The 27,815-nt window shown below is 45.3% G+C and overlaps 1 protein-coding gene and 1 long non-coding RNA gene across 16 annotated transcripts in view; one reads left to right on the top strand and one right to left on the bottom strand.

Moving 5' to 3' along the window:
- Positions 1-43: 43 nt before the first annotated feature.
- The window catches only part of LOC108081096 (irregular chiasm C-roughest protein), an 89,977-nt gene continuing 62,205 nt past the window's right edge, over positions 44-27,815 (top strand). For all 4 annotated transcript variants that reach the window (XM_070287387.1, XM_070287385.1, XM_017176087.3 and 1 more), the window contains exon 1: positions 44-192. The gene's annotated coding sequence lies outside the window, so the exon portion shown is untranslated. The remainder of the gene's footprint in view (positions 193-27,815) is intronic.
- On the bottom strand, positions 1,965-27,392 carry LOC121501893 (uncharacterized). Of its 12 annotated transcripts, none has more exons than XR_011445410.1 (3): positions 27,257-27,392; positions 26,970-27,197; positions 1,965-1,979 (listed from the first exon to the last, which is right to left on the bottom strand). It is a non-coding gene; the product is annotated as an uncharacterized lncRNA (long non-coding RNA). The 12 variants fall into 12 exon arrangements; XR_011445412.1 differs by lacking the exon at positions 1,965-1,979 and adding an exon at positions 9,452-10,045; XR_011445408.1 differs by lacking the exon at positions 1,965-1,979 and adding an exon at positions 11,145-11,162.

The raw sequence follows: 27,815 nt of genomic DNA, 5'->3' as shown, positions 1-27,815 counted from the left end.
CTGAACACTCAGTTTATTTCGAGACATCGTGCGGATCGGACGTCTGGAGCTGCGGTTCACGCGATTCGTCGTCTGCAGGGGAACCAGTGACTAGTGGCCAGTGAACAGTGACCAGTGACCAGTGCCCTGAGTTGCGACTCGTGAACAGTGACCGAGAATTGTTGCACACGGAATCGCATAAATATTGAAAAGGTATATAAGCCCCCTGGTAAACAAAGTGATCTGAGTGTGAGTGTGTTTCTGGAGTCACGTGTAAGCGGATGCTTTTGATTCCCATCCTGATTGTTTGTTGGTTTTGTTGCTGGCAAGTGTACCGAGTGCTATACTGTATCCATATATATATATCTGCCGTATATGTAAGTGCGGAGGTGCCGGGAAACACTTTGACACACTTTTACTTCGTGCCCAACTCCTGGCCATCGGTTATGGCGTGTCCTCGAAAAAGTTACAACTACTGGCACGGCGCTGGGAAAGGAGCCAGCAAGGACGAGAAAATCTCGACTGAAAGAATGAAACGCTGTTGTCATTGTCGTCGTTCGCCTTTGGCTCATCAATAAAAATTTCCTTGACATTTTATGGGCCAAAGGATTGCGAGCGCAGTTTACTGACTCCTTTCGCCGGGATGGCCAATATATTAAATGCGACAACGGATTAAACGCTCGGTTGCCCTTTTTATGTCCGCTTATATTTATGGACAATTATTTAAAAAATTGCCCTTCTCCGCTACGAAAGTTCACACACATTTATGGTCTGTGAATGTTTTATGGGGCTCCTCCGAAGCAATTGGCGGTTGCTCCTCCTGGGAGCCACTTGCTCGGCGGCAGTGGGAAATTTAATTAAGCCTCCGCGCGATTGTTTATAAATTCATGTTAATGATATTTGGACAGCCACCCCCATCCGAAAAGTATCTGCAATTACGCGGAATTCCGCTGCCAAAGTTGTGAGAATTTTGCGCTAATTGTTTTCCGCGGAGCAGCCAGGCTCAATCGTCGCCAGCTGTGCGGCAAAGGACCTCCATTCAGGCGAGTCTGGGTCTTCCCCTCGGTTTTGATATGCAAATGGCCTTAAATTCCACACTCGAATTGAAATGGAATTGCCTCAAAGTTTTCGCTTTCCCCCCCGAGAAACAGCTGAAAAACAGTTGCCAGGCGGCACGTGCGGCGCACTCGTTTAATTTTAAATGCCAAACATTTTTATTAATGGTTATTGCCGTGAGTGGCAAAAGTGCCGGAGTCGGTGTAATAATCGAAGATTGTTTTGCCATTACGGGAAGTGCGCTCCAGAACTTAAAGTCACTGCCAGGCCAGTGGGAATTTGTTACGCGAGCAGAGATTGAATCATCATCAGGACGCGCATCAATGAGACATTCATTTAAATATTTTGACAAACTTTGACGACATTTCGCGCAATTTCGAAGCGATGTGTGTGCGATCCATCCTTGTTCTATCCTTCCGATGTGTGAGCTTGGGAGTTTGCCTCGGCATTTATATCAATTTCTTTATTCCTCCCGGCTTTCCACTGCCTGCCTGCAGTTTGGCAACGGGAGAAGTCTCCTGGCCCGCCCCTGCTCTAGGAAATTTATGTACGCGTTTTATGGCTGTGGGGCTCGTAAATAAGAAAAATGTTGCAGCAGCGCCAGGATATCGGGATTTTATCCCTAGCACATGTGGCGGCAAGTTAGAGAGCCTTCGCCAGCCTGGCATCCAATCAGCATTTCCCTGGAAAATAGCAGAGGACGAAAATTATTTCATATTTCACATGACATTCGGCCCCGAGTAACTGCCTCAAATGGCACATTTAATATTTGATTTGTTTATTCGATTGCGTTGCTACAGTGTCCTTGACAGCAGAGTCGTCCTGCATTTCGCAATCGGAGTCAAGATTCGGCTTGCCGTTGTCGGAAATCGAATTAAAAATTTGTTTGCAAATCGAATTGGTTTCCACAATCCCAAGGAAATGTCTGAGAATTACCTACATATCTGGAAATGAAAATGAATGAAAATGTTTAGAATTGCGAAATTGTGAAAATGGAGAATGAGTAAGTGAGTGAGGCCGAGCGAGAAGCACGCACACATGGCCAGAGGAGCGTGCAATGGGGCAGCGGGAGTGGGCGCTGCGAGGGGCGGAAGTGAGAGGGCCAAATTAGTTTGTAGAGTCTAGAGTGGACCAAAAAACAAAGCCTAGTTCGTTAAACTCGCCCGTTTATGAATTTATACACACACACACACACACATACACACATGCTGATTTTACCTTTTGTTGTTGCCGTGGCTAGCCAAGCAGAACGCCGCAGTCGCAGTTGGCGTCGATGTCGGCGTCGACGTTGCGTTGGATTTTATTCAGTTTTCGGTTTAGTTTTCATCCTGCATTTTATGCACAGCAAAAAAGTAAAGCAATATTTGGGTTTTTTTTTTAAATTGATAGAAAAACTGTTTATTAACCATTTGAAATTGTTTTTAAATCAGCTATTTTAAAGACCTAACTTATGTAATGTAGTTATATTCAGCATATTAATTCTTTAATAATAAATAAAAAATTATGTCCCTCTTTTCAAAAGAAATATTGTGAGATCTAGATTGTATTCTATAAAGACTTGAATTTTTTTATGCGTAAATAATTGATAAAACATTAAATTGAAATTAAATTAAATATCCATAAAAAGCCCTAAAGCTATATCGCTACTTTGATTACTCTTTTTCTCTCTCTGTGAGTGGCGCAACTTGGGAAAAGCAACAGAAATTTCCACCCCGCCTGCTAATGCTGTTTGTGCTGCTGCTTCTGCTGCTGTTGCTGCAATTGCCCCTGATATTGCATCAACAAATGGAGCTGTAGAACAGAACCTGCTCTCCGATCCAACCCCCTGGCATTTTCTTGTTTTGTGAACCAAATTTGAATATTAAAACAGAATTAGCCAAGTGCGGCAAGTGCAGTCCGTGGCACTCCGCCTCGTTTTTCGTTCACCGGAAACGGAAATGCGCCGGGTCGGGGGTTGTGTATCGGAGAGGTCGGAGGACGGGGCTCCTCGCTTGCATGGACAGGGCAATTAATGGGAATTATTGATATGCACAGATGTCCGGACAGTCCTTGAGTCCTTGAGTCAATAACTGTCCTACTCTAGTTGGCCAATTTCCCGGGAATTTCCTTCGCTTTTCCTTTTCTTTGAATGCGGCCAAGAGTGCTTTCCGCGAAATCGATTGCACTTTGCGGAAAAGAGTTGCAACACGCAATTAAAGACGGCTTAGTGGGCCTGGGCCCCCGCAATTTGCATATTGAATATGGGCAATTGGAAATCGTTTTATATCACTCGGTTTTCTTTCCTTGATTCCCTCTACACTCCAAGCCTCTGGCTCTAATGAGCTGCTTCACTCCACGAGGGTGTTGAAATCTGATAATTGGAAATCTAAGCTAGCCACCGTGAAGAGATTGCAAAAACAAACAAGTAAATAAACAAACAAGCAAACATACAGACGGGGGCCAATATATAAGCTGAACGGCGCTAAAAAGCAGAACAAGAAGCCGAGCCAAATGGAAATGGAAAACAAAAAGTGAGCAGTAACCGTTAGAATGGCACCTGCCACAGCGTCTGCGGCTAAAATTTCAAATTTCCATTTAGAAAAACACCACAACCAGATGCAAATAAAAACAAATTTGTGTGTATGGCCGTGTGGCAGCTGCATGCGCAACTTTTCCATTGTGTGCTCCTAGTTTATTCTGAATATATTCCTCATATTTTTGCCGAATTTTCCGCCCTCCAAGCCACCTTCTCGCACTCTCGCACTCCCCAACTTTTCATTTCGGATATTTGTTTTCATTTTTTCCACTAGGCGCAAATTAATTAAATGCACTCGACTGTGATTTATGCAATCCTGAGAGGGGTCCCGACTGCCAAAGGGAGTTTCGGAGCTAGGGCCTCGACCCTTCTCGGGCAGATAAGCCAGGGAACAGTAGCTGCTGCAATTAGGCGGCAAAATCAGGGCAGGGGTTTTCCACTTGAAGCTAATGTGCAAGCCAGTCAGCTCACCGCAGGCGGGCACTGATCTCCCCTGATGTGCCTGGCATTTAAAAGCCAAATCCACTTAAGATTAACTTATCACAACGTTGCCCCCTCTGCTATATGCTGCTGCTTCTATACCCTTTGTTTGCAGAGCTGGGAGCGTTATGCTGTCATTCTTATATTCATGAGTGTATTTGGTTACGGACTAGCAACAAATTGAAATTGTTCTGAGGCTTAGTATTCACTGCAATTTATATCGTTAGATGATTATTGCACGAACTGTGAACGTTTGTGTTTTATAAAGTACGGTTTAAATCACAATAGTGAGCTCCTAATTAATAATTCAAAGCTATCTTTTATTGGTAATAACTCAGCTTGATTTTAATCGGATTGTGAATTAATGGAATAAACACCGTACACAATAATGTGTGTGTTTGACATTAGTTATTGTGTGTGTTGTTCTCATTACTTATTTGAAATTAGTTTATATTATTTGATCAATTCTGATAGCTTTTAATCTTTTAATATTAATTTTTAGCAAACAAAAGCAACCTCTTTCCACAAGTACCCTTTTGGCATCCGATTGACGGGTATCTTGCGAGTCGAGCTTTTAGTTTCGATTGTTTACGACCATCAAATTCAACTTAAAGTCAAATATCCAATAATTTTCAGCTTAAAAATTCATTAGATACAAATCGGCGTACCCAAATCAAAGGCCCAAAGCCACAATGGACCCCTCAAAGGCGGCCGAAATGATTTACTTACAGCCGAGATTGGGTCTCGCCCTGACCCTGGCTCCCATCTCCTGGCTAATTTCGCACTAATTGATTTCTTTTCGGGGCCGAGACGAGAGACGAGATGGCCGAAAGAGCTTTAATTGAGCGACTCCGCCTCTCCTCGGACGGCTGTCAGATGATTTCTTCCGAGCTTGACACGCGTTGACAGTGGGGCCCGGCACACATAGTTTTTGTTGGCTTTGTGTCTCTGGCAAATCGAAAACTAAGCGCAGTCAAAGTCTCATTAGCTGATGACTTTGATGGTCGTGCCACGCCCCATTCCCTATTCCCCATTGTCGCACCCGAGTCGCGGCTCTGATTGGGTTTTAATGCGTTTTGGCAGCCAAACATTGTCCACGATTCGTTTACAGAAGTTTCATAATTTGTCGCTGCCTCTGATTGATGGCTCGTCGCGATCCGATCCCCCTTCGGTATCTCGGTGTCTTATTATTTTTGTGCCAGCTCATGGCTTGTCATCTTTGGCCATTACCCAAACGATGTGGCCTAAGCTCCCACAGATTCCGATCTTCAGCCAAGTCGCTTTCACATTTTCCACGCGCAATTTGCCACGCACTGCGAATGTGGAGGCACGTGTTGCAGAAACGCCTCCAGGTCGACCCTTGAACTGCCCAAGATTGCCTTCTTCCACACTGAAATTAACGGGTGGAACTATTCCGTTAGCAGTAGAGAAGTGGCCTCTATTGAGGGTAAAAAGTATTCTTAATTTATGTTTGGGAATTTAACATTTATGAGACTTTGAATGGTTGATCAAAGAAGGAGAGAATCAATCAAGATCAGAAGACCAAATTGATTAGAGTGTTTCCCAATTTTAAGTAGGGTTTAAATGATTATTAGATTTAGTCATTAATAACTGCAATATCAGATATAGAAACGATGTGATCTGAGTAATAAATACTTACAAGGTGGGACATTTGAGCCACTTTGAATTTATTATTGTTTTATTATTAAGAATCGATTGAAAAATGGGTTCTAGAATAAGAAAACGTCTATAAAAACCACAGTTTTATGTTGTATCTTTAGCAATTAAATTTCAGACATCGTTTTTTTTCCCAGTGCAGCCAATTTGAGAGGTGTCTTAATGGTCCTTTTGGGCAGCACATATCATTCGGTTAAGCCAAGAAACGGGCAGATAAATTTTGCACTTTGTTTGCCTGCCACGCCCACATTAATTAGCGGGGCTGTGGGGGGCGTTGAGAGGGTATTCCGCCAAGTGTGGATGTCTGAGGATGGCATGGCCCTTGTTGGAGTCTGCCAATGGATTCGGAATGCAATTTGCAGAGACGACGTGACTCCGAGGCCATCGGAGTGGGCTAAAGTGGCAGGTCACGCTGCTGGAGTCGACGAGATGGAGCTTGCCGCTCTGCTGCATGCACCTGTACAGAGACTACACAGGTACACAGGTACACATGTGGGCAATTTAATGCCCCACGCCCCCGCCTAGTTGCCTCTAAACTTGAAGCCAAATACAAAAGAGCTTCAGACAGACAGACAGACAAACAGCTTTCAGTCGACTCCATTTCAGGGCCCTCTTTCTTGGCCGTAAATTATATGAAAATGCAGCCAGGAAAGAGCAGAGAAGCGAGTCGAAATCGGCGTTTCAACGCTCCAGTTCCAGTTCCAGTTCACAGACATTGACACACTTCTGGCCCAGTGGATCACCGTACTCTCTGTACAGTGATCACCGATCACGTCTCGGATGTGTAGGAGCGGGCAGTGGAGCCTCCGTGGCAGCAACGTTCACATTTCTGGCTGCAATCTAATTAGCAGCGAGCGGCGTGCAACGTGCAGCGTGCAACGTGCAACGTGCAACTTGTAATGATCCGACAACTTCGTGCGGCTGCTGAATGCCAAAATGCCTCATCACAACTGGTTTTTCGTACCAAAGCCCAGAGAAGACCTCATTGCCTTCGCTTCGTTTCGGGGCCTCATAAATCTCCAATTGTCATTATTGTTTGTCCGTTTATTTAACTTTATTATTATTACGGGGCCCACGAAGGGGGCCCCTGGAAACCTGGAAACTTAAGCTGCTTAAGAGATTCCTGGGAATGCAGCAGAAAATTACCTGAAGAATGGATCTTCGGTGCGAGAAGATTCCCCGAGATGACTGCTAATGAGTCCAGACAGCCAAAGAAAGCGGCATCGTCATCTTTGCCTCCGACCCCCGAAAAAAATGAGGAAATACATATCCGAGGAAGTCACAAATCTGTGGCAATTATGTTAATTTGATTTGATGCCATTTACATTGCTTTCCCGGGCATTTCATGGCCAAATAAAATTTGTTGCCGCAATTGCATTAGCACAAGAACCGAATAAAAAAGCGGGCCAGCAATATACACGAAAAATGTGTTAAGGTCAGGAGCAGCAGGACCGAGGACAGGAGCAGGAGCAGGAGCAGGACCATCAGAAATGAGCGGAATAAAAAGATTGTTATGACAAAGAAAATGAAAATAAATGAGGCCGCAAATGCCGCGCAAGGGAAGGAAAGCGAGGGGGCGGAGTGCCCACAGATAAGCGAATCGTATACAAATGGTCAACTTAACTAAAACAATAACTACACCCGCCCTCCCCGGCCGGAGCGGAGGAGCAGAAGAATAACACTAAAATGAGCAAAAGAAAACCACCATAAAAGAAAAGCGAAAACAAAAGCCGACAAAAGCGGGCGCCAGTTGTAGGGAAAACAATGGGCAAGGGAAGTCGGAGGGGAGATGGCATGCGGGGAAAAGTCCCAAGGAAAGCCAGCGAACTGCAAATGTAAAATTAACAAGAAATCAATGCGAAAGCCAAAACAAACAAAAATCTGAGGAAAATCATGGGACCAAGAAAACGAAGACCGAAAGTCGAGACACCCTTCTATGGAAAACCTTAAGAGGTTCTTGAGGAATATGAGTGATTTCTCTATCAAAAATCTATTTTTGATTTATTTTTAAATATGAAATATGAGAACACAGATCACATATCTATTATATTTTTAATTTAGACAAGATCTTAAAGCTTATTTTATGAAATTGGTTGCAAAACTATTTGACAAATTAAGGCACCCCCATGGCGAGTGTATTAAAACCAAGCCGATGCGAAACTCAGTTGAAATGAAAGCCGAAAGAAGTCATAAATAAAAATTGAATGAAACGAATTTCAGTTGGTAGACGCTTTTGTTATTTCGCGGTTATCAATTCCAACGCACAGCTGGCCGCGAGCAGGCATCGCCGCTCTATAGATGGCATTAGCCAATGAGGCCCCCGTGCCCCTCCGAGCCTCGCATTGCCGGAGGCCACCCCCTGCTCCGTGCTCCATGCTCCAGCCGCCGGCTTCCCTGGCTAGTTTCCACATTCGAAGCGCTCCCACGCTCCACTGAACAGCTGTGCGGGAGACGGGGACCACGAGACGAGGGCCACGACGAAGATGTTGCTTGGCTGGCACATCAATTTGCGATTATGAAAGGCTGCCTGGCCAGCAGCCACAGCAGCAGCAGAAGCAGCTTCGGATGCTTCGGCAGCAGAAGAATGGCCAACTCTTTATTCAATCCGAGGAAATCTGAGCATTTAATGCGCAGCCAGCGCAGCAGAGTTAGCATCGTTAGCATCGTTCATCGTGGGGTCGAGAGGGTGCCACACCGAAAGAAATATATAATATAGTTGCCACAGAAGGACTTTGATCATTTTGATTATACAATTTTTTTTTTAACTATTGCTATTTAGAGAGTATTAAGGGATAGAGTTTGGGGTTAAATAAGTATTTTAGGGTCAATAATATATATTTTTTTACTCTTACTTGTTTATTAACAGTAATTTTCTTCTTCTAATTTATTTTGTCTTCTCAAAGTTAGTTTCTGTATAGTTTTATATTATATATTCACATTGCGGATTTAATTTTATATAATTAAGTAAAAGAATTACATTACTTATCAAGAAATGTCTGCATTAGCATTACTTCCACAAAACTATATATGAAATGTGTAGGAAAATTTGCCATGGAATTCCGATCTCCACTTATCAAATTGAAAATGATCCAATTTTTTTCTACTGTGCGGATCATTTTCCGCAGCTGCATTCGGCTATTCGGAATCATCTCCCAGCGGCCGGGCAACGTTTGGCATTTCTTTCGCCGGGGCAGGCGGCCTTCGCATTTAACAATCCATTCATGTGGCGGCTGTAGCTGTTGCCGTTGTTGCAGTTGCTGTTGTTGCTGTTGCGACTGCGCATTTATGAGACTCTGTTTGGTTAGATGTCGTTCGAGCGTCGACTCTTCTGCCCGATCACTGGAAAACTGGTTTTGGGCACGAGGTAGATCAGGCTAGCGGTTACCACGGTGACCTTTCTGCATCCCAGGGTAAATGCCATTCGATTCTCCCCGCCGTGGTTTTATAATATTTCGATGGCAAAGAGGTTTGCGCACAAGGAAGTTTGGCCAAAAATGTGCTTACATGTTGGTAATAAGCTTTAAAAGGCCCGCTCGATGCATGCAGCCACGTAATTAGCTAAGAGGGGCAAGTATTTCCTTCAAGCCGTAAATATTATACAAACTCATTTTGTTGGTAGGATTTTTTATTACCTTTTGTAACTGCATTAAATATATTTAAACCGAGAAATTACGATTTATAGAAATAAACTCTGCAGATCTTGTTTAATTGAAATCACACTTACTAATGGTGTTAGGTTAAATATATTTTTAAACATATTTTTACCTTTATTTATACGGAAATACAATCCACACCTACAGATTTCATTCACACCTCATTTTCTTTGTAATTGAAACCTTCGCTTCTTATTGTGTTCTCGTTTGCTTTTGTAGAAGAGCAACTGTATTTTAAAAGTGTGTTTAAGGGTATCCATGGCTTCGGCCTGCAAATTACCCCTTTTTATTTATTGTTTTTTCAATCGTTCTCCGTTTGTTTTTTGCCGGCTTGTACAGCTTGAACAACATGGCACAAAGCGATGCCTCTGTGAGTGGTTGTTGCTTGCATTTGGCATTTGTAGATGTAGTTGTTTTTGTAGTTGTCGTTCCGCTGCAGTGAAGCGCATCACCGCTGACGGCTGCCCCAGCCACTTCTTCTTCGTATTCTGCTGCTGCTGCTGCTGCTGCAGCCGCGTGCTGATTCTTATTTATGCCGCAGCACGCTCCCGCCCGCACCGCTCCAGAACCTCCTCTCCCTCCACAGATTAGTTGCAATCGGATCCGTCTTCCGTTGAGTTATGATTAAATGGCATTTCGTGCGAGTCCGCCAGAGTCCCCCGCTTTATGGCCCATCCGTGCTCTGCTGCGAAATAAAAGAAGTCCAAGTCTTGGAATGTTCGTTGCTGTTAATTTAACGCTAAATGAAGTGCGAAATTACAAAATAAAACACAACTCGATGTGAGGTTCGTTTGTTTTGGCTGTGAAAAATGAAATCGGTTCTTGTTTCTCCCCAGAACACCGCACAGCTTGACTCATTTCCCACCACGGCCCCGCCAACGCCAACGCCATCGTCATCTCCGCTCAATAAACATAACAAAGACTGAGCGATGAGTTTGCTTTCGGTGCGACGGATCCAGCATTATTTGAGTGCTCCGTTGTCGGGCGAAATTGGTTTTTTTGTGAATGCCTTTTAATTGTTCGGCCTCTGGGAATGTCATGGTATTGGTCTGGTCCGTTGGCCAGCGATCAGGGAGAAGGGATCCGAGGCAGCAGGTCTCTACGCCTCCCTGATTACACACGTGCGGCGGAAGTGACGGCACGACAAGCGGGGGAAATGCGAGCCTGATAAGCCATGCTGTTGACACAGGATCGCTCTACAGGTGCACTGTGGGAAAAACGTGCAGTTGGGTGTATTGAGTGTGACTAATGAGTCACAGATTCATAAAAAGAAAACAAATTTAAAAATAACGGAGTTCACTTTCCTACCAAGTATTTATTAGATTATATTTATCAAAATCTTATATTACTTTCCGTTAAAATGAACCTTACATATGTATAATTTACATTTGCACCCTCCTAATTCAATCGCTCTTGCTACTGAAACCCCATTCCGAGGACAGTTTCTCTCCGTGCAGGTAAACAGAGGCTAGGGTGCAAACAGCCCAAATTGACCGAGACAGAAACCTCAGAATCAGAAAGGGCCTAATGCGCATTTAATGCACTCCGAGTGATAACAGCACAGACACAGGTAGACAGCGACTGAGTCACCTGGTAATGACCAGCAATTGCCCAACAAAACGCTGCCATTCATGGCAAGTGCTGTCCAAACAATTTGCTGCGTCTATAAATAATTAATGCCCTCGGGCCAGACGACGGAGGAGAGGAGGCTGAGTCTGGGCCTGAGCGGCTGCCAATTATCAATTCAGCGAATTCAGGCTGCGACGCTCCTTTGCATTCCTCTGCGAGCATGGAACATTTCACTGGAAAAAATATGATTCAAAAGAGTTTATTTATTAAAATCATAAGCAGTTAATTATAATTTACATTAATATGAATATGTGGCTTTAAAGACTTTTTAGTGGAAACTCTGAATCCAGATATATTTATATTATTTACAAAGTTATAACACAGTCAGGTGATTGATTTCTCTCTCTGTTCCCATTGCGATGTCGGCTTGCGCTGAAATGTTAACCTCGGCCAGGGCATGAATATCGATGATGGCTCCCACTCCTGCTCCCACTTCCACTTGGGATCGCAGTCCTCGCATGATGAATCAACGATTGGCAGCGCCTCGTACCCTCTAACCCCGCGACCCGCCGTTGAGCCTGCCTGCGGCTTGATTGCTTCTTGGCCGCTTTGTGTGTGCCGGAATAATAAGCAGAAAATAATGCACTCCCTCCGGGGACTGCTCCCACTCCAAGGGCAATCAGTGTGATTTACTCGCATCCCAGCTCATCTGTGCGACCTGTGGCAGCTGCAGTTGTGACGGCCGGACCGGAGTTTCAAACATTTTTGCATAATTTATGCAATTTTAATTTCCAAAAGCTCGACCAGAGTCATCATTATCGCAGCGATGGCCAGAGATAGCTGGGTGCTGCGGGGGAGGTGGTAGAATTTGCACTTTTGCCTTTTATATTACTTTCCCAAAAATTATATCTGAGGTCGCACGAAACTTTGCCCTTCGTTCTGTGACCCTCCGCCGGGCCCGGCTCCTCGGCACCCTCCATGCCGCCTCAGTTGCCAGTTTGCATTCAATTTTGCGCCACAGCCCGTCGTTGTCATCGTCATGGCTGGCTAACAGTTTTCGCCATTGTTTCCCACCGGCACCCACTCCGCCCAAACGTCTATAACTGGGTGTTTGGTACACCTTTCTCTGTTTTGCGGGTTTATGGTCTATGGCCACGTAATTTACCGGCTTCTTTTTTTCACCGCCAGCACCACGACCACCACTACTCGTATTCGTATTCAGATTTGGATTTAGATTTTCTGTAGAATGCTTTTCGAAAAGTTCATTAGAAAGTGTTTTGTCTGATGCGGGGCCATGCACAGCACAAGCTACACTGAGGAAAGTTAGTTGTAAGGCAGCTTTATTAAAAGTGGTTTCGCTGTTGAGCATGACAAATGGGATTATCAGGGGTTTATCAAAGCTATAGGGTTTCTGTTATTATAATTCGTTTTTGAAAGTTTGTCAATTCCCTTAGTTTCTTGATTGACTTGGGAACTTGCTCTCTTTATCCTTGTTATGGTTCCAACACTTTTTTTTAGACAACACAACCCCCAGCATCTTGTGCTTCCTTGGTTCTAGCCTTAGGTCATGTTTGCTTTCCCTTTTTTTTTGGTAGCAATGTTGGCAAGTCAATTTGGCCACGAATCCACATCGATTTGCCTGTGGCCTGCGGCCAGTTGATCCCTGTTGAGTCCTGTTTGCAGGCATTCAGGTGCTAATTACACCGCACACCCCTGAGAGGATTTGCTATCTTGATTCAAGCGATGGCTCAAAGTGTTTTTGTATTAAAGTGCTTCCGTTGCTCACATTTGGCCGCTGTCGTGCTCGTTGTCAATGGTCGCTTAATTAGCTTTTGAACGCCGCGGAGGATGGATGCCGGGGGAAAGTGTAATTAATATTCAATATGTGAGTGAGCGCCACCCCATAGGCTAATTAATAGTGTTTGGCTTGACTGCTTACCCACTTTCGAATGGATATACAAACACACTTGCATGTGTGGTTGTTTGTGTCTGGTGGCACGCGAGGAGAACCGCAGCGGCCACAACAATCCCACACACACAGAGGCAGGCACACACGCATCCGAGCTGAACCTAACATCATTATCAAAATCACGCAAATATTTACCCAAATAATTTGTCAACTTGACACGAGAACTTAAACTTTAAGCGGCGGAGGCGATGCGAACAATGGCCAAGAGAGCCAGGAGCCGGGAGCCGGGAGCCGAGGGCCTTTTGTTCAGCTGTATTTCCGCCACCGCTCCAGGATATACACGAATATATACGATCCCTTTTGGCCGGGCATAAAAATCCAGTGAGGCGCGCATAATCCTTTATGAAATTTGTTTTCACCTTTCTGGCTGCTTGGCAGCCGCTTTCGGGGCACCTTTGGTGCGCCTTTGGCTGTTGGCCATAAAATTAAAATTTCTTTACAAGCATTAAACGCTAAATGAACCTGAAAATTACGCAAATCGTCAGTCCACACACAGAGCGGCAAAAGAACAACAAAGCAGCGATAAAAGAGCGCCAACACCTTGGCAGCAGGTGGAAATGAAAGTCGTGGAAAGTCGGGAAAATCGAGGAAACGAAACGTGGAGAGTGGAGAGTGGGGACTAGGAAATGGGAAATGGGGGTGAAGGCGTATGAGTTGACATTGACATTGCGGGGTCGAAGGGATGACAGAAAGCTTGGCGCGGATTGAGCGAATGAATCTGGCAACAGAATTTCACGGCTCACTGTGTCCTGGCACACCCTCTCTCACACACACGCACACACGCATCCTGTTGCCAAGTATTCGTGCGCACGTCAAATTATGACAGCCGCTAGATTAAGCGCAACCTGCCACCAAACACACCGCCCACTCGTATCAGGGGCCACTGCCTTTTTCGGGCCCACTCACAAATTTCGTTTCCACTAAATGCAAATACCTTTGCCGAAGGATAAGGGCAAAGGGTTCGCCTCAGCAGGTTGAACTTACACGGATGACTTGTTCTTGCCGCAGCGCAACCGAAGAGCCCAAAATATTCCCGAGCGGGGGAATATGCCCTTTAAAAAGGTTTAGCACTTGGGGGATGTGGAGTAAACCCTAACTATTTCATAACTTTAAAAATATCTTTATAGGTGCTTTGGGAATTCCTAACTTTAGTGACTTGACTCACAACGCTTTAAGTTTTTTTTTTTGTCTTTTAAAAATAAGGTTAATATGATTTAAACTTTGTTTTAATTACAATTTTAATTTGAAATTAGTGCAAAATTTAATTTATATATAATATTCAGTAAGATACAGTCTCATTTTTCTCTTATCTTTATTCTTAACTTCGAACTTTTTAACTTATTTCATTTTTCCTGATTATCCTTTATTATAATACAGTCCATAGTCATAGTTAAAGTTGTAGTTTTTCTTCCTTTTCTTTCTCTGCGTCCCTGAAGGATATCCAAACGTTTGCTAACCAACCCTGATTTCGGCTTTCTTCGGTTCGCTCAACTGGGGAGCGATGGCTCATAATTTGCTTATGCATTCGTACATGTGTCTGTCTCCGTGTGTTTGCGTCCTATGAATATAGATTTTTGTTTCCACCCACTGCGTTGGCACAAATATGCGTCCTGAGCCATCGGAAAACATGTTGTCCCTAAAAGCAAAGCACGCAGCAGAGCCAAACAGTGCTGACAAAAAATCCACTTACGGCATGGTATAGAATATATATAATTTTAAAGCTGAGACTACTCATTTTATATTGTATTCATTTTAATATTAGGACTAATGATCAACTCAAAGTATTTAACAATCTTATATTTTCATTCTTTATAATTCTGTAAGAATTTAAAAAATATTCTCAGCCATAGATGATATCTTCTCTTAACTGAATGATAAATTACAGTGATAAATCGATCCCTAAGAGGGATAAGTTGTCAGCACTGGCGAAAAGGAGCCAAAGTCTAAAGAGAAGAAAAACGCTGGCACAGAGGGACACATTTTTCGGCGGCGAGGGGTCTTGTTCTTTGGGGTGTGGCAACATAAAGGTGTTGACACATTTTGTGTTGATTCTTATTGGGCTCTAAGCCGATTTTTATTCCAGACGGAGGAAGGCACACCCACACACACACGCCGCCGAGTCTAATGGGATTGTCCTTGGTGGGCTGGGATTCTTTTTGGGCCTGCAATCAATTCTCATTTGGCTGCCTCTTTTGTGTTCTCTCCTCTTATTGCTCCTCCCAACTAACCCTAGTGCATTTTCTTTCTCTGCTGCTTTCAGGTAAGCCAAAAGTCTCAACACCTCACGGAGTGATAGTGATAGGATCGGATGGATCTGGGCCGTAGAACACTGGTACTTTCCGGTAAGTTGCCTCCAGAGCTCAAGTTGACAATACGCCTGGCCAGGTGTGCAGTGTAACGTAAAGTCTGGGCGAGTCGTTGCACCTGTGAGGGACAGGGGGATCAGAGGAATGTTAAAAAATATGAAAACCATTTTCGCCATGCCAAAGATGGGGGACACTTTTCGCTGGAAATTTTTTAGCTCGCTACTTAACGGCGCTCGCTCTGATAAATCTTAAATGGGGGAAAAGCTCCGAAGTATGGGTACGGCATAGTATAAATAAAACAAAATGAAAATCTAATTTAAAGCGAGACCAGGCAGCCGGGCGTCAATAATTGCCCCGAACTGAAATTATGCTGAAAGATTAAAGTCATTTATTATAATTTATTTATTTTTGTATTCTTGTTTTGTGCTCCGCTCCGGCGTTGTGCCGTTGCCATGCGCTCGTGTGGCTGCCAGACAGGATGCTGCTGGCAGGGGACAGAACAGGATGGGGGGTTGGTGGGCGGTAGTCCTTGGCAATTACTTTGAAGTGGCGCACTAGCCCAACTATGTACTCGCAGGGCCGTGGCGCCCCATTAAATTTGCCACACTTCATTGGCTCGCACAGAAATAATAATTTATTATTTAATTTCGCTCGGACAGCGGCGGTGGTGGAGGGCAACGGGGCGTGGCACGGGGAAGTTGGTTTAAAGTAATTAATTTCGGGAAGTGTCAAAGTTGCTGCATGGCCACGCCAAACTTTTCGTCTGGCCAAACAGGAGGATTGCGAAACGGGAGCTCGAGTGGATCCGGATGTGGCTGGGGGTCAGCCAAGTCAGCCTTTGGAAACCAATCGGGCACTGAAAAAAACATATTATATTCCCTGAAGCTTTCAAATTCTGGGAAACCAAGCTTGTTAACTCGATACTCTTAGATGTTTGCAATGCTTTGTTTTACTAATTAATCATTAACTTTACATCGTTTTCTGCACTAGACAATTCGAAGAGCGTGTACAAATTAACGAAATATAAATTATAAATTAGCTAAATGGTTAAGAGCGTTTACGAGGCCCTGAAAGGTTTAAAGCGTGCATTGGGGAATTTTAAGGCAAGAATTTCCTGGAATTTCTTCTGCTTGTTTTCCGGACATCTGCCGTTTCCCTCCGGATCGGGTCAGCTCATCTGCAGCTCCTTAGCTTGCTGCTCGTCCTGACCTCGCCTCCGGCAACGGCAGCAGCAGCAAGTTAATTTCCCTTTGCGATTGGCCCGTGGACAGTGTCCATAACGAGAGCGAAATAAATAAATTAAAAAAATTTAAATTAATTTTGAATATGCCTGGAACCCGCTAGCCCCGTAATTCATCATCTTCAAAGCTGCAATTAGCCTTTAATTTACGATGTGCCGCGTCCCCGAATATGTTTCAAATGTATTTAGGCTGCCGGGTAGCCGGGAATGCCCCATAAATTAAGGGGTCCCTTTTTGCTCTCTTTTATCTTAATGCCTCGCCTTGGCGCACAATCATTTGAATGCGTAAATTCTCGTAAGGTATTTTGTGTAGCATTTTATTGCATACTTAGGACTGGGCGGACTCCCTCCCGGCCGCCTCGGTCGGGCCGGCCATTATTCAAGGTAATTGAATTTGAGTCGAATGGCAGACGGGCGGACTGGTGGACTGGCGGACTGGGGCGAGGCAAATCGAAGTCGAAGGCTGACAGCCGAAGCCTGACGACAGTCGAGGCAGGCAGAAACCGCAGAAGGAATGGCCATAACCGAGCCAAATCCAAACAAATAAACGCTTGACCCACTCCGGCCAACAATGAGCAATGTGCCAAATGAACGGCCAAAGTTCAGCCTCAGCCGAAGCTGGAGCTGAGCTCGCCGAAAACATTTTAAATGCAAATGAAGTGGCGCACTTGGGAAGCCGTCAGCTGGAGCGAAAGAGTGGAGCGACTAGGACACGGAGACGGGGCCACGTTGAGAATGGCTGATAAATTAGGGAGCCCGGCACCCTGGCTCGATTTTAATAAACTTCAAGCTGGAAAAGCAGCGCCAGCTCAAAGTATGTCAAAAACTGCCTAAAAGCAAAAACAGCCCCAACTCCTCTTCTCGCGCCACTCAATCAGCCCTCGAGCGTCGCCCCCTTGAAATGGCAAAGTTTCGGCGGCGGGATTCAAAATGTATTTTTATGATAAAAAATGTTTAAAAACAATTTCCTCCTGTCTCCCCCTCGGAGCCCTCGAAGCCCTCGAAGCCCTCTCGAAGCAAAGTGTCCGAGCAAAGCGCTTATGGCTTTTGACTGGACCCCAAAACAATCCGGCAAATTGAAATACTCGTAAATAATAATCAGTGGCCACCGCCGGACTGATATCTCCTGGCTGCTCGCGGGATGGGTCAAGTTGTCGAAAGTTTGTGGCATACATTGAGCAGAGCTTAGAGAGTGATAGACTCCGCTGGCTTGGGACTTGCTCATTTCGCGTTGAATTCGCGTGATTTATTTGTTGCATAACTGGCCCGGGTCGTAGAAGTGGGGCTGTGGGGCGGGAAACTTGCAAAATAAATTGAAAGCAACGAAAGTTTGTCAGTCGCAGCAGCGACTGGAGCGGAAAAGTTTTGCCCCGGCCGTAATGTACTGGAGAGGCGTTTGTAAAAAATTACTTGCATACTTTTTGGCGCGCTTATAATTGTTTTCCATTCCCGTGTCCCCAAGTTGCGCCCCATTCCCAGGTCCTCCTCCCTCCCCTCTTCTCTGCACTGGGTTCTCCGGCAGCAGTTTCCATATAACTCATTAGGCAAAAGTTTAATGCGAATCCCCAGCAACCGCTCCCAGCTGCAGGAGTTTATGTTGAGATTTACTTTAACTACTCCTGCGCCTGCAACTATGCAATAAATTCTGCGAAATTCGTGTCCTCCCCACAGCTCAGCTCCCTGCTACAGCAGCATAGCCCTGACCCACATAAGGATGCTGCAGGAGAGGAGAGAGGCGGGGGAGACAGAGCAGGCCCTGCAAAGTTATATAATAAGCAGCATTAGCTACACATGTTCGTGGTAAATCGCTCCGGGGGAAGCGCTGGCAGGGAACGTCCAGCTGCTGGACATTATTCAGTGGACTCGGGCGCTGCTTAAGTGCAAGTGCCGCAAAGTCAGGGATGCTATATCCTTGTCCCACTCCCCCCTCCCCCCCTCTGAACCACCCAGCTGGACTGTCGAAACTTTTCCAATCTAAGCTAAATAAAAGGAAAAGTCTCTCGTGTCTATCATGTCAGTAGGTATTTTATTATTTTTAACCTCGACGCGGCACCGCCTCCACCGCCCGCACAGCTGTCGCTCAGTTAACGCCGACCCCTCCGGCCCCTCCCACGCAGGAGTGGCGGGAGCTGGCTCGTGTTGTCTTCTGCAACTAATTTGTCAATGTCAAGTGTTATTTCATATATTTCGCTCGGTTTTTTCCAGCCCGAATTTCTCGGTTGAAGCTTGCAAAACTTTTGCGCACGCACACCCGCAACGAGATACATCACTCCAGGTCTCGGCTCCAGCTCCGCCTTGCTCCTGCTCCGTCAGTGTTGCACGTAATCTAGTATATCAATGCGGTGTGTGCTCTTAGGCGCTCGTGCAGGGAGATCCCTCGAAGGCGCTAGACAAATAAGGTTTCAGTTGGAGAAGCAAGAGTCTGTGCTTCCTGAAATGATATCTGGGTAATTTTTGAAATGATTCTTTGATTCTTAAGCAGTTACTTTAAAGATAATTAAAGATCTTTATTCTAATATCTATTCTAAGTAAGATTTTAAATAGTATCTCTTAGTCCTTTTTGTGTTTTTCTTCTTTTTGCATTTTCTACCACCAACTGAAGTTTCAATTAGGCGAAGGCCGCTTTGCAGCCGCTTTGAAGTGATGAGGCAGAAGGCGCTGGAAAACTTTTTTGCCAGCTTATAAAAATCGCTGAACCAAGAGGAGAACCACCCTCGGGGCGGGGCCAAGGTGCCAGGGTAGTCTTTGTCTGCGCGGAATAGTTTTTGGGGACCTGCCAACTTCGCTTAACAATCAGCGTCAAACAGCAGCCAGGTGACAGTTTTAAGCAGCCCCCCGTACGGATCCCCATGCGAGAGTCCTTGCAGCCGTGGTGCCCGCCTAATTGCTGTCTTGCTCCGAAATGCGCTAAGTAGATTTTCTTGTACGCCATTTTAGCGAGAGTGGCAGGCCCGGATCGGAGCAGCGGAGCGGTACAGTTGACACTTCGTGTCAGAGTTCATTGCAGCAGCAGTCGGTCAGGGGTCGTCAGTTGTCCTTGCTGCCATTGTAGTTGTCGTTTCCGGGCTCCTGCTCAGCTCTTCCTCTTGTTGCTTGTTTTCCTGTTGTTGGCCCGTTTGATGCTAATTAATTGGATGGGGCTTGGAGTGGGTTAACAGCCCCTTGTTCGCTTGCCAATTTAATGGGCATCTTCTCGAGGGCTTAAGCAAAATACTTTTTAGCGGATTTCAATGGAAAATGCCATAATTGTATGGCACTCGAGTGACGTTCGCATAACAATTGAATAGGACAGGGGGGCGGGCGTGGGCGGCTAAAGGATGTCAAGGAGCGAGGGGGCGTGCCATGACGCGGCATGTGAGCCAAGGCACATGTGAGCGCCCCAGCGTAATCACATGGCCCAGTGAATTTATTGAATGCCAGCCAAGGACACAATATAAAAAAAGTACGAATATGTAGAATATTTTGTCATGCCAGGACAACGCAAATCCCAAGGAACAGGGCGGGTGTCTCTCAATGTCTATTAGGCGCAACAATTGCTTTTTACGCTCATCAACGGCAGCGCCCGAAATAATGCCTCTCAGCCTCATCATGTTTCCGAATCGGATTGCCACGGGAGCCACGGCAGGAGGTGGATACGGGGCCATGATGATGGCATTGCCAATGCCGATGCTGATGGCAATGGTGATGACGATGATGCCAATGCGGATGCTGAGCAGCTGCTGGGTGTTTTACAACAATGCGGAGCATGCCTAAGTAGGGGCACATATGCTTCCCGAAAGGCAGTAAAAAATGCTGCGACAAAAATTGCCTTGCAAAGTTTATAAAAATTAAGCGTCAAATATATATTTACCAAATTACCGTCGCAGGCACAGCACGTAGCTTCAGTATGCAGAGGGAGAAAAACAACAGGAGTCTTAAAGTCCTGAAAAAGTGTCATTGTTGTTTATAAACCCAGGACTAGTTAGCTTTATTAAATCCACGAAAATAAAGATTGATTCCGCTATGAAAGGCTCATTCGTTTATTTTTTGTTTATATGTTCTAAGATTTTATATAGTTTCTTTAAACAGGATAACGTATTTTAAGGATTATGGAAAATAAATCTCAACTCTTGGAGCACTTCGATTATATCCTTTTTTTTGCTCTGTGCATCATCTCGAGCCAGTATACCTGCCGCTATCCCAGGCACTCCCGCCCCTCGACAAGGACTCGCCTCACGCCATGACCCGTCCTGACCTGACTACTGCCATCACTTGCGCTAAATTAGATTTCGCCCGTTCCAGACTCGTTCGGCGTTGTCGCTTCATTTTGTCAATTGTTTGGACTTGTTAGTCTCCGGCGGACAGACGAGGAAATGGCCAGGGGACAGACACAGGAGCAGGGGCCAGGAGCAGCAGACCAGGACACAATGACTGTCGCTCTGCAAAGGCTCATTGTGAGAGCGTGCGTCCAGGGTCGGCATTGTGTCCGGGGACAGCGACCTCCTCAATGCCAAGAGCTGAGTAGATTAGGGCCAATTACAGCGGCATCAGCATCACCGTCACCATCAGCGGTCGAGGCAGCAGTGTCCCCATTGTTCGGCTTCCTGGCGGCTGCCTTGAGCTCCTGCCGTTCGTCCTTGTATTTAGTTGTTCGCAGGCAACCGCCTAATGTGCCAAAAAGCCAAATGAGTTTGCCTGCACAAACATCAGAACAGAACTCTTTGGCGCCGGCAATGCAGGTTCTGCAAATGCAGAAATGCCGATGAAATGCAATCGTCAACCGCACTAGGGAGCACGTGCCATGTGTGTGTGGCAGTGCCGTCATGCGAGTGGGAAAAGCCAAGGCAAACACACAGCACACTCAGCCACAACATGAATACGAAATATTAAAGTTTCGGAAGGAACATTGTAGCTGCAGCCAAAGGGTAGAATGGAGGCTATAGCATACCCTTTAAATAGATTTTGTTTGAAATTATTGATATAATATTGAAAAGTAATATTTTTTAAGAGTTATTTTATAAGCTTTTAACTACTTAGAGAGATAAAAGGATAATTATTAAATTAATCGTAATTCGTATTTCTTATATTTCGAATTCTGATATTCTTATTTCATTTTTAGTAACATTGCTAGAGTTCCAGGCTTAAAAAAAGTACGCTAATTTATTCGCAAATTTGTCTGATAAAGTTTTAAGAAGTTAATAAACTCTGCTTATGCTAAATCCTGTTTGTCTATAAAGAAAACTTGAACTAGATTAGCGAATAAAACTAGTTTCTTCAGCAATAAGATTATATATCTCCCAATGATTTAGCTAGGGTACTTATGGCTCCCCACTCATACTTTATTTTTCGAATATAACAACACCTGGGAAAACGTAATTATTCATAATTCAATCTGCTATCGCTAGGTGACGCACGGCACGAACAATTTCCCGGCAACCGCCAACGACACAATCTATGTGCCTCGGGCTGCTGCATTCGTATTTGTGTGCAGTTAATGTGCATTTAGAATGCATACGGGGTTATGCAATATTAAGCATACGCATTCGACGTGTTTGCCAGGGAACAGGCTGCTTGTTTACCTCATCCAACCAGCCATCCAGCCAGGTAGCTGCAGCAGCAGACGGACAAATAGACAGCCGAAACAAGGAGGTTAAACAAATGTCAAAGCAAACCGAAATTCACATCTCGTCCTCGACATTATATTGCCGTGTGTTTATTTAGTCGAGGATGCAGTGCAGTGCAGTGGAATGGGCTAGGCAATGGCATTCGAATGGGAATCGGTTGCGGAATCCGGGCATTATGCATGCCGGCATGGGTGTTGGCTGAGATGCGGCTCAACTAATTGTGTTTCGTGCTGGCAAATAAATCTAGGACCAGCACGTTGCTGTAGTCGCCCATAAATTCGCATCAATTTATGCATTTATTTCGTAGGCTTCCGCCTCGGTCGGAAGCTCACAGGCAGCTGTGTTCTGTGGGTGCCATGCAATTAGGCCGCCAAAGACGTTGGCACACACTGATTTCTAGCATAAATATTTCAACATCATAATTAAAATGGAAACGGCAGGGTGCAGGATCCAGCCATTCTCCTTTCTTACGCGACATATCCGCTTGCCGGGCATTTAGGTTTCATTCAGCCAATGCGACGGGAACTGCAACTGCAGCTGCAACGGCAACTGCATCTCACCTTCCGGCTCTCTGCAAGCGGATATCCGGCGAGCGCAGAACGCGGCTCACGTTCCAGCTGCATTTTTCTTTGGGGTTGAAGGAGCCGGCCCAAAAGGAGCAGGCTTTTCATTGTTCGCGCCGACATTGTAGAACAGAAGGAGCTACAACAAGGACTCTGGCGAAATGGAAATGGAAATGGCCATTAAAAGGAAACACTTTGCGCACTTTAATTTATTTTTAGCGCCTCGGAAAAATGCGAGAGCTGGCGAACGAACAAGAGACCAGAAAGGCGGCCAACTGAGTGGAGGGAAAACTCGAGGCGGAACAATAAAACAAGCTTCGTTCATAAACCCAAGTGCCTGGCGCAGGAGGAGCCTTTGATTAACGCTCGAAGAAGGAGGTTTAAGCCTTTGAGCAAATATTGACTCGCCCCAAACTGCAGTCATTTGGCCGCCAGGACTACTTGCATGTCTAGCTACAACCCTTCCACGCTCTGGCTTAATTTAAATAAATGTCACACCATGTGGCCAAAGCCCAACCCCTTGACCGCCCGCTGCGGACCTCAGCTGAAGGTCGCCCGCTGGGTGAATCGCGACATTTCTGTGTTTGTGACGCTGTTCGAGCATGGCAATTTGTTGGTATTATTTTGGTAACACTTTAATTTCTGTTCGCGGCCCCGCCACACGACACGCAGCACTCCCCACAGCGCCAGCTAGTTAGGTGGCAATAAGGATATGGCGTTATCCTTTTACCAGCTATTTAGCATTTAAATGCTTAGCGCCCTGGCCCCATTTTATTTTATCCAACCCTAAAGGAGGGTATGTGGGATTTAGGGGGAATTTTCGTAACATTACGCTTAATTTCTGTCTGATTTGGGTCTTTTAAGAAGATTATTTTGAGTTGTTTAAACAGGGAAACTCGTTTTGTTATTAAAAGCGAGTATTATAAAGTGCGATTAAAGGGTTTGTTATGGATGCAGTTTTATATTTTTAGACACTAATTTTAATTCTTTGCAACTGTTGTTTTACAATCTCAGTTTATAATGGATTTCTAAATTCTGTTGAGATTTATAGTTGAGTTTCATTGACTCTTAAACTTATACGATCTTGGCAAATGTCCTTGACTACGTGATGACTTTTTCCAGCAATGTTTTCACTAGCTTATCGCTATTTCTCACAGCAGAAGCACCACTCAGATTATTACAAATTTTCCCCAAGCTTTATAATGCTTAAGCTGAAATCCCTCGTTGTTTACGTATCAATTCCACGCACTCCATCAAGCTGGCCAGGGGTTTATTTCACACATGACTTGAGCCGAATTGACTTACATAAGCGAGCTCTCCTTGTGGCCAAATCAACTGAGGGGTGTAAAATTTTTCCCTCATTTATTTAAATTCACTGCCAGCGAGTATGTGTGTGTTTAGAGGGCGACTAAGTTGTACACACTTCTGCACTAAGCACATGTAAGCTGGCATTCCCAGGCACACACAACAAAGGCAGCCAACTCAAGCCAGAAACATTAAAAGCATTTCTTTTGTGGTATTCAGAGGGGACTCTGGGCCTGATTCCCGATGCCCCTGACAAGCACACGGCACAACTAAGCCCACCAACGCCCAAAATGTAATAAGCAATAACAGTTACCAGGAGGAGGAGCGGGCTGGAGTCGTTCTGTGGTTTGTCGAGGCGCGAAACTGAAATGGCGCAACTTTATTTAATATCCGTAAGCAATGTCAGTCGAACAAAGATAGCGCTAGGGAGAAGGGGAAGGCGGGCCTAACAGGCGTATGCGTAATATTTGGTCGCTTTGGCAGCATAGCAAAATGTTTGCATTCGCCAAATTGCCTTGCGTGTCAACACTAAATAGCAGACAAGTCTAAATACTTGTACCCAGACCGCCCTCAACTCGCACAGTCCCCCTTTCAGGCCAAGAGCCCCGCGTTTGTCCCTTGGAAAACTTTTGAATGTCGCGCAGTTGTTTTGCGGTTTGCTCTTTCAAAAATATTTTCGAGCAAAATTTACGCGTTCTTGGCACACACTTCGAACATCCTTTTCAACTGTTTGCCCGCACACACATAAGCACTCAGACACACATTTTCATACACTGAGAAGAAAATAAGGAATCTTTGGGAGAAACATTTTGGATTTTAAGTATTGTCTAAGTATTTCCACACTAGTAGCATTTTCCATGGGTTTAATTCTTTATGTTTTAGATTTCTTAGCTTTAAATTATACAATCCAATAGTTAAGAGAATCAATTATCTGTAAAAGGCTCTAAAGATTTCTAGGAATTCAAAACTTGGGTTTGTTTTTCTCTCTGTACACGCATTTGTGAGCCAATATTTGTTGTTGTTGATTTTAGCCGAAAAGCAAAGGAAAAGCAGCTTAACTTATGTCAACCCGATAGCATCGTGGGACCATAAATGTCTCCCAAGACAGCCTCCCCTCCTTCGCCTTCGCCTTCGCCCCGGAAAAAACATTGGGACCGAAGAAATCGCTGGGACGTTGCGAAATCAGTGGAAAGCTTTTCAGAAAGTTTTTGTCAAACATTTGTGTGGCACTTGTAAATTTGTTGTGATTTCTTGATAGCTCCTTATGCCAAGCGTTCATGTGTGTGCGCGTTGGGCTGCCTCCCAGCCATCGCCCTGGAGTAGGCTGTGAGTTTTATGAATTTTCATGTGCTTTCAAGCGTGGCCGGAGGGAAAGCCGAGAAAATGCCGACATGTGAAAGAATTTTCTCACTACCCCCGACTCCCGCCTCACGACTCCTTTCAACCCCGTTCCGATGCGTATGGGAAAAGTTTTTCTTTTTCAGGCTCGAGTAACTTCATTAGAAGGAATTTAAAGCAGCCACTGGCGTTGATTTATGGAAGATATATATCCGCAGGCGGAAATCATTATAATAGAGCTGAAGGAAATGGGAAACGAGAAAGGAACGAAGCGGAGAAGCGGAGAGAGAAGCCAATAACAGCTTCTTCGCTGGCAAATTATGAGCAGCCACTGATTGAGTGCAGCGAGATGCACGCGGAGAAGGCAAATTCTTATCGCATCCCAAACAGTTGGAGTACAAAATCAATTTTCCCAATGGAACCCGAAAGCAATGGCATCTCCCGCCCCCCGATTCTGACGTCTCCCTCGCCGCTGAGCTGCAGTTAGCCAACTTTGCACAGCTTGCGGTCAGCTTGACATTTTTGCTGCTTGCAATCTGCGAGGCAGAGAGGAGGAGAAGGAAATTCCTGTTCAGCTCTTGGCACTCCATAAAAGGCAGCAGCCATGGCGGAAAAACAGAAAGGGAGGCCACGTCCTTGGCCACGCCCCTTCGTTGCTGGCACTTCATCATCATTTCGGGCCCCATTCCCGCCATCAAAACGAAATGTCAAACTAAATGGCAACAATTTTGATTGAATTTTTTACAAAGTGCCATGCCAGAGCTCCTGATTCTGCTGCTACTGCTGTCGCTGGGCCCTCAATTCTGGCTGACCAAAAATGTGCTGGGAAATAGCGACACGTTCCGCCAAGGAAATCCATCTGAGGTTTTCCCACTCGATCCAAATGCTGAGACTTGGCCTCGGGACCTAAAACCCCAGGACGTGACGGAGCGGCATGCGAGATGCGAAATGCCAACAATAAAGTGCAATTCATTCTCTAAACAGGCTGCATGTCCTCCTATGCAAGTGGCACATGGAATGGCGGAATCACAGTCCTGGCGGTGGCACACATACACACATACGAGTGGGCATGGGCGTGGGAGGGAGAGCGGGCGTGGCACGGCATTTTATGACAATGCCAATCTAAGCGAAAGCGAGAAGACGTTGACATATTTTTCTTGACAACGTGCAGTGCATTTCTTTCCAGGCCGCTGACAAAATGTGCCCGTTACCGCAATGCAATGATCCAGAGGCGTAGTCCTCGCCATTGATATGCATCCCCGCGGGGGGTCGGAGTGCCATCTTCATTACCAATCATCAACCTGTATTGAATTCACCATTCACCGAGGGTAGTCAAAATATAAGAGCAGCCACTCTTAGATGAGAATGTCGGGGACCCCTTGCCGTCGCACGGCTGACTTGGCGAGGCAGGACCCCCGTATCCTGGCTGACTTCGGAGCTTAGGCTGCCGCCGCACGAGACACAAATACTACATTAACCCAAATGCAAAGCCGTGCCAAGAGCCTGGCAAGTAAAGGCCCACGGGACGTGTGCATGTGTGAGCAGCTGCGCATATACATGCATCCGAGTGGGTATGCTACAGCTGGTGTATCTAGTACATCGCGTGTGTGTGTGTATGGGTGTGTGCCCGCATCTGACGAGTGGAATTGATGGGAATGCAATGCGGAAGGCTGCCAGTTGCCAGCCCATCGCGCGGCGCTTAGAGCGAGCACTTACCATACATACCCGTGCCCACGGATCCGGCGGAAGCTGCGCTGCCAATGATCACATTAGCTGAACCCACTCGCTAGTTGACCTCAATTGGTAATGGAATGGCATTAGGAGCCTTGCCAGCGCCCGCTCTGGGGAGCTTAAGTTAATCAAGTTAGGCAGTGACACCCGTGGGTGATTCTTTAAAATTTGCATTTTACTTGAATTTATTTATTGACTGAAATGGGGCCCAACCTGAAAAGCTTCTACACTGTAGAAATACTTTAAAATTTAAAGGAATTTAAGGAACTCACAGTTTACATTTATTTTATTCGAGGAAGTTTGCCTGAAATAAGTCAAGGGTCTATTGTTGTATTATTTTCCTTTCTAATTTGTATACCATTTTAGTTTTCTTCACTTTGAAGTATTCGTTTTTTCCACCTATTTATAGCTTTTAAAGGCCAACTGTCTCACAAAAATTCACTCAATCTGAATCTGTCAGTTCCCTGGTCAATCAGCACAGAGTGCAGTTCCCTTCATAGTGGTATAGTAATATTAAATGTCAATCAACTTCAGCGTCACTTCAATTATTCGTATGTAGAAAGGGGTAATGTCCTTGTGTTGTTGAATTGTTTGCAATATTAAGCCAAGCTTAATTCCGTGTTACCTCCCTTGTAGATGAGTAGGGACTACTTTAAGACCCCTTACCCCCTAGAGGGCTAAGAAACGCGCTGTAATTGCTACTTGACTTCCGCCAGAGTCCCTAATGTTGTGCAAACAATGGGACCCGTTTAAGCACCGCATAGTTAGCAGTAATGCTAATGCCTTGAACTTGAACCCAATTTCGAGGAGCCTCAACGAGGGACCCCGTCG

Source organism: Drosophila kikkawai, chromosome 3R (genome assembly GCF_030179895.1).
Source record: "Drosophila kikkawai strain 14028-0561.14 chromosome 3R, DkikHiC1v2, whole genome shotgun sequence".
Lineage (NCBI taxonomy): Eukaryota > Metazoa > Arthropoda > Insecta > Diptera > Drosophilidae > Drosophila > Drosophila kikkawai.
Note: the sequence above shows the minus strand (reverse complement) of the source record. Positions and strands in the feature narration are given on the sequence as shown.